We start from the raw sequence: 15655 nt of genomic DNA, 5'->3' as shown, positions 1-15655 counted from the left end.
CCAGTATATGTAGCCAGGGTGTATATGTCCCCAGTATATGTAGCCAGGTGTATATATCCCCAGTATATGTAGCCAGGTGTATATATCCCCAGTATATGTAGCCAGGTGTATATATCCCCAGTATATGTAGCCAGGTGTATATGTCCCCAGTATATGTAGCCAGGGGTATATGTCCCCAGTATATGTAGCCAGGGTGTATATGTGCCCAGTATATGTAGCCAGGTGTATATATCCCCAGTATAGGTAGCCAGGTGTATATGTCCCCAGTATATGTAGCCAGGGTGTATATGTCCCCAGTATATGTAGCCAGGGTGTATATGTCCCCAGTATATGTAGCCAGGGTGTATATATCCCCAGTATATGTAGCCAGGTGTATATATCCCCAGTATATGTAGCCAGGTGTATATATCCCCAGTATATGTAGCCAGGTGTATATATCCCCAGTATATGTAGCCAGGTGTATATATCCCCAGTATATGTAGCCAGGTGTATATGTCCCCAGTATATGTAGCCAGGGGTATATGTCCCCAGTATATGTAGCCAGGGGTATATGTCCCCAGTATATGTAGCCAGGGTGTATATGTGCCCAGTATAGGTAGCCAGGTGTATATATCCCCAGTATAGGTAGCCAGGTGTATATGTCCCCAGTATATGTAGCCAGGTGTATATGTGCCCAGTATATGTAGCCAGGGTGTATATGTCCCCAGTATATGTAGCCAGGGTGTATATGTCCCCAGTATATGTAGCCAGGGTGTATATTTGCCCAGTATATGAAGCCAGGGTGTATATGTCCCCAGTATATGTAGCCAGGGTGTATATGTCCCCAGAATAGTTAGCCAGGTGCCCCCCCCCCCAGGAGGGGAGCAGAGAAGAGGGAGAGCGGTGGGCAGCGGTGGAGAAGGGGGGGCCCCTTCTCTCACCTTAAGGTGCTCTCCCTCCCTCGCTGTCCCCTCCGGAATGAAGTGCGGTGGCTGGCAGAGGGGCGGAACTTACCTTCCGTGTCCTCCGTCTGGTCTTGTCGCCGGCGCGGGATGATTTAGCACTACTCTGGCCTGATCCAGACCAGAGCAGCGGCACTTCCGGCCGGCGCTTGGAGCGACACGGAAGGTAAGTCCCGCCCGCTGCCAAGCGCCACCGCCAGTCAGCCACACACACATCGGAGGAGAGAGCGAGGGACGGAGAGAGCACCCAAGGTGAGAGAAGGGGGGAGATGGCCCCCTTCTCCGCCGCTGCCCACCGCTTTCCCTCCACTGCGCTGCTCTCTCTCCTCTTAACCGGGATAGCCCCCCAAAATCGGGAGAATCCCGACGAAAACGGGACGGTTGGGGACTATGCTTTCCACCTTGTGTTGAGTTGGTAACAGGTCTGCCACTTTGTGCCTGAACCAAGGGTCTAGTAGCGTGGCCACCCAGTACAGGTCATTCACCTTGAGTTTTTTGATACGGGGGTCCCTCAACAGGCTGGACAACATGAAAGAGGCCATCTGCACAAAGTCTGATCCAGACGTATTCTCCATCTCCTCTTGCTCTTCCACAGTGACGTCACGCCACTCCTCTTCCTCCCCCCAGCCACGAACAATACCACGGGAACGTGGAGCAGCAGAAGCCCCCTGTGATGGCTGCTGAGGTTGTTCTTCTGCCGACGCCGCCTCTTCCTCCTCCACAGAAACACCTTCCTCATAATCGTCATCCGAGTCTGACTCCTCTCCTTCCCCACACTTCTTCCTCCTCCTCCACCCTTTGTGGTGCCGCAGGTGTCAAGGAAACATGTGGTTCGGATGTTCTCGCTCCTCCACAGCTTCATCCACCACTCTACGCACGGCACGCTCCAGGAAGTAAGCGTAGGGGGATCAAGTCGCTGATGGTGCCTTCAGCGCGACTCACCAGGTTGGTCACCTCCTCAACCGGCCGCATGGTCCTGCATGCATTTTGCATCAATGTCTAGCTGTTGGGCCACAACATCCCCATCTTCCCAGATTGTGTCCTTCTACTGTAGTTGTACAGGTACTGGGTGAAAGCTTTCTCCTGGTCTAGCAGGCGAGAGAGCATGAGCAGGGTGGAATTCCAGCAAGTTGGACTATCGCATATCAAGCGTCTCACCGGCAAGTTGTTTTTCCGCTGAATGTCCGCAAAGCGTGCCATGGCCGTATAAGACCGCCTGAAATGCCCACACAACTTCCTGGTCTGCTTCAGGACGTCCTCTAAGCCTGGGTACTTTGAGACAAATCTTTGCACGACCAGATTCAGCACATGTGCCATGCAGGGTACATGTGTCAGCTTTCCTAAATTCAAAGCGGAAAGGAGATTGCTGCCGTTGTCACACACCACGTTGCCGATCTCCAGCTTGTGCGGGGTCAGCCATTGCTGCACCTGTTAAGAGCAGCCAGGAGAGCTGCTCCAGTGTGACTCTCCGCTTTGAGGCAAGACATGTCTAGAATTGCGTGACACCGTCGTACCTGGCATGCAGCGTAGGCTCTGGGGAGATGGGGCTGTGTAGCTGGAGAGGAAGAGGAGATGGAAGCACCGCTAGAGTTCAACTGACACTCAGCCAAGGAGGAGGAGGAGGTTGACAGCGAAGAGGATGAGGTGAGTTTACTCAACCCAAAGGTAGTTATATATGCAGTGAGGTGAGTTCACTGAACACAAAAAGGTAGCTATATGCAGTGAGGTGAGTTTACTCAACCCAAAGGTAGTTATATATGCAGTGAGGTGAGTTCACTGAACACAAAAGGTAGCTATGTGCAGTGAGGTGAGTTCACCCAACCCAAAGGTAGTTATATATGCAGTGAGGTGAGTTCACTGAACACAACAGGTAGTTAGATGCAGTCAGCTGAGTTCACTCAACACAAAGATGCATTGAGGTGAGTTCACTCAACAGAAAAGGTAGATATGCAGTGAGGCGAGTTCACTCAACACAAAAGGTAGTTATGTGCAGCGAGGTGGGTTCACTCAACACAAACGTAGGTGTATGCAGTGATGAGGTGGGTTAACTAAACACAACAGGTACTAGTAGTAGGTAAATGCAGTACTGGGTGGGTAGTACAATGTGCAGCTCCCTGTCACACACACAGGTAGTCACTGAATGTGCTGCTGAATGCTGGTGGGCTGCTGGCAGTGGGACACACACATTATGAATTAGCAATGCTGTCTAAGCAACACAAGTGTCTCACACACACAGGTAGTAGTCACTGAATGTGCTGCTGCTGCTGGCAGTGGGACACACACATTATGAATTAGCAATGCTGTCTAAGCAACACAAGTGTCTCACACACACAGGTAGTAGTCACTGTATGTGCTGCTGCTGCTGGCAGTGGGACACACAGTATGAATTAGCAATGCTGTCTAAACACCACAAGTGTCAGTTTCAAACACAGGAAAAAAAAAATTGATCACACGAGCAGGATGAGCTCTGAAAAGAGCTGTTCTGGGGCGCTATTATAGCAATAAGATTCAGCTAGGAGCAAGCTAAGAAGGCAAGAGCCTGACTAATCTGTCCCTAGGAGAACAAGTCTGCAGCAGCTGTCCCTAGTCTGTCTCTAGCAGGCACACGAGTGAGGCTAATGGCCGCCGGAGCCTGCCTTATATAAGGGGGGGGTGGGACTCCAGGGCTTAGTATAGCCGTATTGGCTACAATGCGCCTGCTGACTGTGATGCAGATGATCAAAGTTGACCCTCATAGAGCATTATGGGGCGAATCGAACTTTCTGGAAAGTTCGCCTTCGCCAGCGAACCACCCGAAGTTCGCCTGGAACCGTTCGCCGGCGAACCGTTTGGCCCATCTCTAGCTGACATATTGAGGCCAGTTTTACGCTTGATTTTTGTGGTGAGATGCCATGCTCCCGAAGCATCCGGCCGCAAAGCAAACAAATGACAAACTTATGACTGGCATCTGGCAGTGCGCCGACAGGGTCATGTGCATATGGTCACTAATAATTTTTATTTCTTGGTTAGCATGGGTGTCACTGTGAGGGAAAAAAAATTCCTTAACCCCAGGCTCAATACCAGGACATCCCCCCCCCCCCCCTCCCAAACCTCCTCGACAAGGTCTTGTCAACGAGGAATGGTCGCACTGCACAAGTGCCTCGCGTCTACCCAATAGCACGGAGCCAAATGGAGTCAACTTTTTCCCGCTCCGATCCAGAGGCTTTCTTCTTCCATGGCCAGTATCTGACTTTTCCTTTGCCCAATTTACAGGTTTGCTTGAGGCTGGGTGCACACTTAGCAGAAACGCTAGCGTTGCGGAAAACACTGTGTTTTTGCCACTAATGGAAGTCTATGGGCCGCAGGAAAACACGCATATAAAAAACGCATATGCGTTTTATATGTGTGCGTTTTCAAAAATGCATCAAAAACGCACATAATGAAAGTTAATGGAAACGCAATGGTATGCAATTTTCCAGGGCTGTGGAGTCGGTACAAAAATCTTACGACTCCAACTCCGACTCCTCAGTTTCTGAAACCATGACTCCGACTCCGGGTGCCCAAAATTGCTCAGACTCCGACTCCGACTCCTTAGTCTAATACTTAACAGGGCTGTGAATTTTGTACAAAAATCATGCGACTCCGACTCCTGACTCCTCAGTTTCTGAAACCACGACTCCGGGTGCCCAAAATTGCCCCGACTCTCCGACTCCAACTCAGACTCCACAGCCCTGCAATTTTCATGCGTTTTTGTAAAAAATAAAATAAAATGTTTTTTTCCTCCCATTGGAAATTGCAAACGTACCACAGTCACACCCTACACCAGCCTTTCTCAACCTTTTTACCTTGGAGGAACCCTGTAAATAACTTTTGGATCTCAAGGAACCCCTGCAAACAATTTTTTTGGTCTCGAGGAACCCCTGCATTTTTCAGGAGGCATGGTGTTTAAGTAGGTTAGGCTGCTAATTTCACTATCTCCTATTACACTGCCACTCATTATACTGTCTCCTGACCCCCCAATTTAGTGCTTCTTGTTACAGTACCACCTATTATAGTGTGCTCTATTATACTTCCCCCACGATGGGGTAAAATGCCAAGGAACCCCTGCAGAGTCCTCAAGGAACCCTGGTTGAGAAAGCCTGCCCTACACCCTCAAATCATGGCAGAATCATGAAAAAAACAAGGTCCAGACCCTACACGGTTGCAGTCAGTTCCAAGGATAAAGGAGCATTTGAACACAGTCCTTTAAAAGAGTTACTAAAGCCTAAAAAAAACAAAAACAAAAAAAAACAAAACACCTTACCTGGGGATTATTGTTTGCCCCCCGCAGTCATCATGTGCCATCCTTCCAGAGACCCTGTGGCCAGCAGCAGTGACCCCTTCGAAAGCTGGCCAATCGTGGCCAGTCAGAGGCCACTGCATATATGCGTCCCCAAGCCATGTGCACCCTAATCGCGCCCGTTTCCGTGAGCAATCTGCACATGCACAGTGGCGATTTTCCCAAACTGCACATGCGCAGAACCCCACCATGCACAGGGAGGGACGCAACGAGAAGGCGCATGGTCGGCCAGCTTACAGAGAGTTGCTCCTGCTGGCCAGAGGGTCTCGGAAGGATGGCACAGGCACAGGATAACTGCAAGGCGCTGCAGAAATCCCCTAGTAAGTTAACCTCCCTCCCGGGAGGGTTTTTTTAACTTTTTTTTTTTTTTTTTTTTTTTTTAGCATGTAGCTAGCCTAGCGCTAGCTACATGCTTCCCCCCTCCCTGCGGCGTCCCCCCCTACCGTTCGATCGCCGCCGGCGCGTATGCCCATCCGGAAATCCCGTTCTCAACGGGATTTCCTTGAGGGCTTCCCTCGTCACCATGGCGACGAAGTGACGTCATCGAAGCCGTGACATCACAGGGAGTCCTGATCCACCCCATAGCGCAGCCTGGCGGCAATTGGCCAGGCTGCGCAAGAGGTATGCGGGGGGGGGGCCTGTATCGCGGCGGATAGCGGCGGATCGGCGGCGATCTAGCCAAACACGCAGCTAGCAAAGTGCTAGCTGCGTGTTTGAAAAAAAAAATTATGCAAATCGGCCCAGTAGGGCCTGAGAAATCCTCTGCAGCGGCTTACCCCGTGTCCAGCATGGGGTTACCGCTAAGGAGGTTAAAGAGAACCTGAACTGAAAATAAAACGTCAAAATAACCATACACAGGTCATACTTAACCTCCTGTGTAGTTTACTACTCAATCTATTTCTCCTCTCCTGCGACCCATTTGTCCACTGTAATCAATGCAATTCTCCGTCCTCCATTTTAAAAATGGCCATTACCTTCAACAGCTTCCTGATCAGCACACTGTTAAACTGTAATATCACCCACTTGAGCCATAGGGAAACATGGACATTACCTTGCACAATCAGTTGTAACTGACAGCTGCTGATATGTAACTGACAGCAACTGGTATATTTCAGTTCTGACAAAATATCGTCAGAACTGGAAGGGATCACTGTAAGAAGAAAATGGTGAGCTTCTGAGAGGAACTGACGGTGAAGTTAGCATGTAATGTTGATTTGCAGCTACATTGTGTTTTTCTTTTAAATCATTTTCCTAGCTTCAGGTTCCCTTTAAACTGTTTTTTTTCTGTTTTAGCTTTACATTTCTTTTAAGCTATGACCCAATACTGCAATAACATGGTCTCTTACCACTCTCCTGATACAATTCTGTCAGTCACAGTAGCTTTATGAGCAGCTGACATCTAGGCAGCAGGTCCAGCAGCATGCATCACCCTCAGGAATCTGGCTAGAGGCTGTTTTGCCTAGGCCTCAGTCCTGGTTTCATCACTAAACAAACTCCTCAGGGAAAGAGCAGGACACTCAAGTACTCAGCTCTAGGGACCTTTATGCCCAGCAGGGAGAAACAAGACACAAGCCACTTCCCCTCACTTTCCTCAACTTCCTGTCAGCTCCTGTCACTTTCCACTTCCTGTCACTTGTATATCGTCTATAAAAGAGAGCTCCATCTTGTGGCAAATAATAGACACTACAGTCTCCCAATATAAATAGCAAACAGATTGGATGCCACACACAGAAGATGTGGTGGCTGCACATGGAATGGGAGGGGGGTTATTGCATACATAAGGGGTGGTCTGTTGGTTATGGAAGGGGGCTGCACACGGAATGGGAGGGGGGATACTACTGCACACATAAGGGGTAGTATGCTGTTTATGGAAGGGGGCTGCACACGGAATGGGGGGGTGGGGGGTGCTACTGCACACATAAGGGGTGATATGCTCATACCTCCCAACTTTTTGATATGAGAAAGAGGGACACTTAAGCCAGGTCCCTGGCACACCGCTGATCACGCCCCTGGCACACCCCTAGTCACGCATGCCAATGCCATAAAGATTTCATAAGAAAAATATGTTGTTTTATAATTCAAACCACACTGGTCCTTTCTATCCTGGGTTATTTTCATTCATATTAACATTTTACAATTAGTAATATATCAATTTAAAGGATGGGAATAAAGTTCAGAGTCAATCAAACACATTTTTTAGAAGAAAGATATATATATTTACATAGAAAGAGGGACAAAGTCCTGAAAGAGGGACAAATGAGAAAGAAAGAGGGACAGAGTCCCCAAAGAGGGACTGTCCCTCCAAAAGAGGGAAAGTTGGGAGCTATGGTATGCTGTTTATGGAAGGGGCAGCACTAGGAATGGGAGGGGGGTGCTACTGGATGCACACAAAGAGTGGTTTGCGGTTTATGGAAGGGGCAGCACACAGAATAGGAGGTGCTACTGCACATATAAGGAGGGGGGTTGGAGGAGAATGGGGGAGTGGTGGGCATGAGGACTACACGATATACATGACTGAAACCCCCCACCCCAACATTAATACCGCCCCCGGTTTTTACTTTTTGATTGAGCTCTGGTATCCATTAAACAAATGGATATTAGATGCATTTTCTTTTATCTTGATTTGCAAACCTATACAACCGGAGCTTATCTCATCTCATATATTTTGTGATGTTTCAGCTAGTTGAAATAAGTTTGCAAAACTCTGTGCTGCACTTCTGGGCATCATATCCCTCTCTGTGGGCGACGCATGCGGTGGAAATGGATAATAAATATGTTTTAAGCCCGTGAAATAACAGGCTTCAAGCTGCGGCGTTCTCTCCCAATCATTATCGCTTCAATGCGAACACTTTCTGCTCTTCCTGCGCAATGGTGAAATTGCACTTCTCAAAAAATCCCTGACAGATTGGTGTAGCTGTTAAAACAAAGTTCCCCATTCCCTGGATCTGTGAGAGGCCTGTTCTTAGCGTGAAAGCTCTGTGTTGGGGGGGGGGGGGGGGGCGTGCGCCTGTTTCATATTCTCCGTGTTGCTGTTGTCTCATGTAAAGTAGTTATGGAACAGACAGAACGCCTCAGGCGCTTTCTAACTGTGCCGCTCCGTCAAATAAAGCCTCTCTTTGTTCACTGAGCTTCCGGAAATAGAGCTTGTTCTGCAAGTGCTGCATCCTTTCCGCATACCTCCCAACATTTTTAAAATTAGAAATCGGGACACAGGCCACACCCCTAACCACACCCCAACACACCCCCAAGTCACGCCTACTATAAATTTTTTTGAAGATTTTTTTTTTTTTTTTTTTTAACATTGATGCCCTTATATTTTTTAATAAAATATATCCCTCATATACCCTGCCCGTGGGTGGGGCTAACTGTAATGTAGTACCAGCTAATGTAGTTACATAAAAAAAATATGAAGTAAATGCACATAATGAGAGACAGTGTTTCCCCAGTAAATGCACATGAGAGACAGCTTTTCACCACTAAATGCACATAAGAGAAAGCTTTTCACCAGTAAATGCACATAAGAGAAAGCTTTTCACCAGTAAATGCACATAATAAGAAACAGCTTTTCACCAGTAAATGCACATAATGACAGCCAGTTGTCCCCAGTATATGTAGCCAGGGATATATGTAGCCAAGGGTGTATATGTCCCCAGTATATGTAGCCAGGGTGTATATGTCCCCAGTATATGTAGCCAGGGTGTATATGTCCCCAGTATATGTAGCCAGGGTGTATATGTCCCCAGTATATGTAGCCAGGGTGTATATGTCCCCAGTATATGTAGCCAGGGTGTATATGTCCCCAGTATATGTAGCCAGGGTGTATATGTCCCCAGTATATGTAGCCAGGGTGTATATGTCCCCAGTATATGTAGCCAGGTGTATATATCCCCAGTATATGTAGCCAGGTGTATATATCCCCAGTATATGTAGCCAGGTGTATATATCCCCAGTATATGTAGCCAGGTGTATATATCCCCAGTATATGTAGCCAGGTGTATATATCCCCAGTATATGTAGCCAGGTGTATATATTCCCAGTATATGTAGCCAGGTGTATATGTCCCCAGTATATGTAGCCAGGGGTATATGTCCCCAGTATATGTAGCCAGGGGTATATGTCCCCAGTATATGTAGCCAGGGGTATATGTCCCCAGTATATGTAGCCAGGTGTATATATCCCCAGTATAGGTAGCCAGGTGTATATGTCCCCAGTATAGGTAGCCAGGTGTATATGTGCCCAGTATATGTAGCCAGGGTGTATATGTCCCCACTATATGTAGCCAGGGGTATATGTCCCCAGTATATGTAGCCAGGGTGTATATGTCCCCAGTATATGTAGCCAGGGTGTATATGTCCCCAGTATATGTAGCCAGGGTGTATATGTCCCCAGTATATGTAGCCAGGGTGTATATGTCCCCAGTATATGTAGCCAGGGTGTATATGTCCCCAGTATATGTAGCCAGGTGTATATATCCCCAGTATATGTAGCCAGGTGTATATATCCCCAGTATATGTAGCCAGGTGTATATATCCCCAGTATATGTAGCCAGGTGTATATGTCCCCAGTATATGTAGCCAGGGGTATATGTCCCCAGTATATGTAGCCAGGGTGTATATGTGCCCAGTATATGTAGCCAGGTGTATATATCCCCAGTATAGGTAGCCAGGTGTATATGTCCCCAGTATATGTAGCCAGGGTGTATATGTCCCCAGTATATGTAGCCAGGGTGTATATGTCCCCAGTATATGTAGCCAGGGTGTATATATCCCCAGTATATGTAGCCAGGTGTATATATCCCCAGTATATGTAGCCAGGTGTATATATCCCCAGTATATGTAGCCAGGTGTATATATCCCCAGTATATGTAGCCAGGTGTATATATCCCCAGTATATGTAGCCAGGTGTATATGTCCCCAGTATATGTAGCCAGGGGTATATGTCCCCAGTATATGTAGCCAGGGGTATATGTCCCCAGTATATGTAGCCAGGGTGTATATGTGCCCAGTATATGTAGCCAGGTGTATATATCCCCAGTATAGGTAGCCAGGTGTATATGTCCCCAGTATATGTAGCCAGGTGTATATGTGCCCAGTATATGTAGCCAGGGTGTATATGTCCCCAGTATATGTAGCCAGGGTGTATATGTCCCCAGTATATGTAGCCAGGGTGTATATGTCCCCAGTATATGTAGCCAGGGTGTATATTTGCCCAGTATATGAAGCCAGGGTGTATATGTCCCCAGTATATGTAGCCAGGGTGTATATGTCCCCAGTATATGTAGCCAGGGTGTATATGTCCCCAGAATAGTTAGCCAGGTGCCCCCCCCCCCCCCCCCAGGAGGGGAGCAGAGAAGAGGGAGAGCGGTGGGCAGCGGTGGAGAAGGGGGGGCCCCTTCTCTCACCTTAAGGTGCTCTCCCTCCCTCGCTGTCCCCTCCGGAATGAAGTGCGGTGGCTGGCAGAGGGGCGGAACTTACCTTCCGTGTCCTCCGTCTGGTCTTGTCGCCGGCGCGGGATGATTTAGCACTACTCTGGCCTGATCCAGACCAGAGCAGCGGCACTTCCGGCCGGCGCTTGGAGCGACACGGAAGGTAAGTCCCGCCCGCTGCCAAGCGCCACCGCCAGTCAGCCACACACACATCGGAGGAGAGAGCGAGGGACGGAGAGAGCACCCAAGGTGAGAGAAGGGGGGAGATGGCCCCCTTCTCCGCCGCTGCCCACCGCTTTCCCTCCACTGCGCTGCTCTCTCTCCTCTTAACCGGGATAGCCCCCCAAAATCGAGAGAATCCCGACGAAAACGGGACGGTTGGGGACTATGCTTTCCACCTTGTGTTGAGTTGGTAACAGGTCTGCCACTTTGTGCCTGAACCAAGGGTCTAGTAGCGTGGCCACCCAGTACAGGTCATTCACCTTGAGTTTTTTGATACGGGGGTCCCTCAACAGGCTGGACAACATGAAAGAGGCCATCTGCACAAAGTCTGATCCAGACGTATTCTCCATCTCCTCTTGCTCTTCCACAGTGACGTCACGCCACTCCTCTTCCTCCCCCCAGCCACGAACAATACCACGGGAACGTGGAGCAGCAGAAGCCCCCTGTGATGGCTGCTGAGGTTGTTCTTCTGCCGACGCCGCCTCTTCCTCCTCCACAGAAACACCTTCCTCATAATCGTCATCCGAGTCTGACTCCTCTCCTTCCCCACACTTCTTCCTCCTCCTCCACCCTTTGTGGTGCCGCAGGTGTCAAGGAAACATGTGGTTCGGATGTTCTCGCTCCTCCACAGCTTCATCCACCACTCTACGCACGGCACGCTCCAGGAAGTAAGCGTAGGGGGATCAAGTCGCTGATGGTGCCTTCAGCGCGACTCACCAGGTTGGTCACCTCCTCAACCGGCCGCATGGTCCTGCATGCATTTTGCATCAATGTCTAGCTGTTGGGCCACAACATCCCCATCTTCCCAGATTGTGTCCTTCTACTGTAGTTGTACAGGTACTGGGTGAAAGCTTTCTCCTGGTCTAGCAGGCGAGAGAGCATGAGCAGGGTGGAATTCCAGCAAGTTGGACTATCGCATATCAAGCGTCTCACCGGCAAGTTGTTTTTCCGCTGAATGTCCGCAAAGCGTGCCATGGCCGTATAAGACCGCCTGAAATGCCCACACAACTTCCTGGTCTGCTTCAGGACGTCCTCTAAGCCTGGGTACTTTGAGACAAATCTTTGCACGACCAGATTCAGCACATGTGCCATGCAGGGTACATGTGTCAGCTTTCCTAAATTCAAAGCGGAAAGGAGATTGCTGCCGTTGTCACACACCACGTTGCCGATCTCCAGCTTGTGCGGGGTCAGCCATTGCTGCACCTGTTAAGAGCAGCCAGGAGAGCTGCTCCAGTGTGACTCTCCGCTTTGAGGCAAGACATGTCTAGAATTGCGTGACACCGTCGTACCTGTCATGCAGCGTAGGCTCTGGGGAGATGGGGCTGTGTAGCTGGAGAGGAAGAGGAGATGGAAGCACCGCTAGAGTTCAACTGACACTCAGCCAAGGAGGAGGAGGAGGTTGACAGCGAAGAGGATGAGGTGAGTTTACTCAACCCAAAGGTAGTTATATATGCAGTGAGGTGAGTTCACTGAACACAAAAAGGTAGCTATATGCAGTGAGGTGAGTTTACTCAACCCAAAGGTAGTTATATATGCAGTGAGGTGAGTTCACTGAACACAAAAGGTAGCTATGTGCAGTGAGGTGAGTTCACCCAACCCAAAGGTAGTTATATATGCAGTGAGGTGAGTTCACTGAACACAACAGGTAGTTAGATGCAGTCAGCTGAGTTCACTCAACACAAAGATGCATTGAGGTGAGTTCACTCAACAGAAAAGGTAGATATGCAGTGAGGCGAGTTCACTCAACACAAAAGGTAGTTATGTGCAGCGAGGTGGGTTCACTCAACACAAACGTAGGTGTATGCAGTGATGAGGTGGGTTAACTAAACACAACAGGTACTAGTAGTAGGTAAATGCAGTACTGGGTGGGTAGTACAATGTGCAGCTCCCTGTCACACACACAGGTAGTCACTGAATGTGCTGCTGAATGCTGGTGGGCTGCTGGCAGTGGGACACACACATTATGAATTAGCAATGCTGTCTAAGCAACACAAGTGTCTCACACACACAGGTAGTAGTCACTGTATGTGCTGCTGCTGCTGGCAGTGGGACACACAGTATGAATTAGCAATGCTGTCTAAACACCACAAGTGTCAGTTTCAAACACAGGAAAAAAAAAATTGATCACACGAGCAGGATGAGCTCTGAAAAGAGCTGTTCTGGGGCGCTATTATAGCAATAAGATTCAGCTAGGAGCAAGCTAAGAAGGCAAGAGCCTGACTAATCTGTCCCTAGGAGAACAAGTCTGCAGCAGCTGTCCCTAGTCTGTCTCTAGCAGGCACACGAGTGAGGCTAATGGCCGCCGGAGCCTGCCTTATATAAGGGGGGGGTGGGACTCCAGGGCTTAGTATAGCCGTATTGGCTACAATGCGCCTGCTGACTGTGATGCAGATGATCAAAGTTGACCCTCATAGAGCATTATGGGGCGAATCGAACTTTCTGGAAAGTTCGCCTTCGCCAGCGAACCACCCGAAGTTCGCCTGGAACCGTTCGCCGGCGAACCGTTTGGCCCATCTCTAGCTGACATATTGAGGCCAGTTTTACGCTTGATTTTTGTGGTGAGATGCCATGCTCCCGAAGCATCCGGCCGCAAAGCAAACAAATGACAAACTTATGACTGGCATCTGGCAGTGCGCCGACAGGGTCATGTGCATATGGTCACTAATAATTTTTATTTCTTGGTTAGCATGGGTGTCACTGTGAGGGAAAAAAAATTCCTTAACCCCAGGCTCAATACCAGGACATCCCCCCCCCCCCTCCCAAACCTCCTCGACAAGGTCTTGTCAACGAGGAATGGTCGCACTGCACAAGTGCCTCGCGTCTACCCAATAGCACGGAGCCAAATGGAGTCAACTTTTTCCCGCTCCGATCCAGAGGCTTTCTTCTTCCATGGCCAGTATCTGACTTTTCCTTTGCCCAATTTACAGGTTTGCTTGAGGCTGGGTGCACACTTAGCAGAAACGCTAGCGTTGCGGAAAACACTGTGTTTTTGCCACTAATGGAAGTCTATGGGCCGCAGGAAAACACGCATATAAAAAACGCATATGCGTTTTATATGTGTGCGTTTTCAAAAATGCATCAAAAACGCACATAATGAAAGTTAATGGAAACGCAATGGTATGCAATTTTCCAGGGCTGTGGAGTCGGTACAAAAATCTTACGACTCCAACTCCGACTCCTCAGTTTCTGAAACCATGACTCCGACTCCGGGTGCCCAAAATTGCTCAGACTCCGACTCCGACTCCTTAGTCTAATACTTAACAGGGCTGTGAATTTTGTACAAAAATCATGCGACTCCGACTCCTGACTCCTCAGTTTCTGAAACCACGACTCCGGGTGCCCAAAATTGCCCCGACTCTCCGACTCCAACTCAGACTCCACAGCCCTGCAATTTTCATGCGTTTTTGTAAAAAATAAAATAAAATGTTTTTTTCCTCCCATTGGAAATTGCAAACGTACCACAGTCACACCCTACACCAGCCTTTCTCAACCTTTTTACCTTGGAGGAACCCTGTAAATAACTTTTGGATCTCAAGGAACCCCTGCAAACAATTTTTTTGGTCTCGAGGAACCCCTGCATTTTTCAGGAGGCATGGTGTTTAAGTAGGTTAGGCTGCTAATTTCACTATCTCCTATTACACTGCCACTCATTATACTGTCTCCTGACCCCCCAATTTAGTGCTTCTTGTTACAGTACCACCTATTATAGTGTGCTCTATTATACTTCCCCCACGATGGGGTAAAATGCCAAGGAACCCCTGCAGAGTCCTCAAGGAACCCTGGTTGAGAAAGCCTGCCCTACACCCTCAAATCATGGCAGAATCATGAAAAAAACAAGGTCCAGACCCTACACGGTTGCAGTCAGTTCCAAGGATAAAGGAGCATTTGAACACAGTCCTTTAAAAGAGTTACTAAAGCCTAAAAAAAAACAAAAACAAAAAAAAACAAAACACCTTACCTGGGGATTATTGTTTGCCCCCCGCAGTCATCATGTGCCATCCTTCCAGAGACCCTGTGGCCAGCAGCAGTGACCCCTTCGAAAGCTGGCCAATCGTGGCCAGTCAGAGGCCACTGCATATATGCGTCCCCAAGCCATGTGCACCCTAATCGCGCCCGTTTCCGTGAGCGTTCTGCACATGCACAGTGGCGATTTTCCCAAACTGCACATGCGCAGAACCCCACCATGCACAGGGAGGGACGCAACGAGAAGGCGCATGGTCGGCCAGCTTACAGAGAGTTGCTCCTGCTGGCCAGAGGGTCTCGGAAGGATGGCACAGGCACAGGATAACTGCAAGGCGCTGCAGAAATCCCCTAGTAAGTTAACCTCCCTGGCAGTATGATTTCCGCGGCCTTCCGCGGGAGGGTTTTTTTAACCTTTTTTTTTTTTTTTTTTAGCATGTAGCTAGCCTAGCGCTAGCTACATGCTTCCCCCCTCCCTGCGGCGTCCCCCCCTACCGTTCGATCGCCGCCGGCGCGTATGCCCATCCGGAAATCCCGTTCTCAACGGGATTTCCTTGAGGGCTTCCCTCGTCACCATGGCGACGAAGTGACGTCATCGACGCCGTGACATCACAGGGAGTCCTGATCTACCCTATAGCGCAGCCTGGCGGCAATTGGCCAGGCTGCGCAAGAGGTATGCGGGGGGGGGCCTGTATCGCGGCGGGTAGCGGCGGATCGGCGGCGATCGGACCAAACACGCAGCTAGCAAAGTGCTAGCTGCGTGTTTGAAAAAAAAAATTATGCAAATCG

General features: G+C 49.2%; 1 protein-coding gene across 6 annotated transcripts in view; it reads right to left on the bottom strand.

The window, feature by feature from the left end:
* LOC137535751 (VPS10 domain-containing receptor SorCS1-like) overlaps window positions 1-6841 on the bottom strand; it is a 1470659-nt gene extending 1463818 nt beyond the window's left edge. For all 6 annotated transcript variants that reach the window (XM_068257627.1, XM_068257625.1, XM_068257626.1 and 3 more), the window contains exon 1: window positions 6606-6841. The gene's annotated coding sequence lies outside the window, so the exon portion shown is untranslated. The remainder of the gene's footprint in view (window positions 1-6605) is intronic.
* Window positions 6842-15655: the final 8814 nt, after the last annotated feature.

This window comes from Hyperolius riggenbachi, chromosome 10 (genome assembly GCF_040937935.1).
Source record: "Hyperolius riggenbachi isolate aHypRig1 chromosome 10, aHypRig1.pri, whole genome shotgun sequence".
In the NCBI taxonomy this organism is placed as follows: Eukaryota; Metazoa; Chordata; class Amphibia; order Anura; family Hyperoliidae; genus Hyperolius; species Hyperolius riggenbachi.
This window is presented reverse-complemented; position numbering and strand designations above follow the sequence as displayed.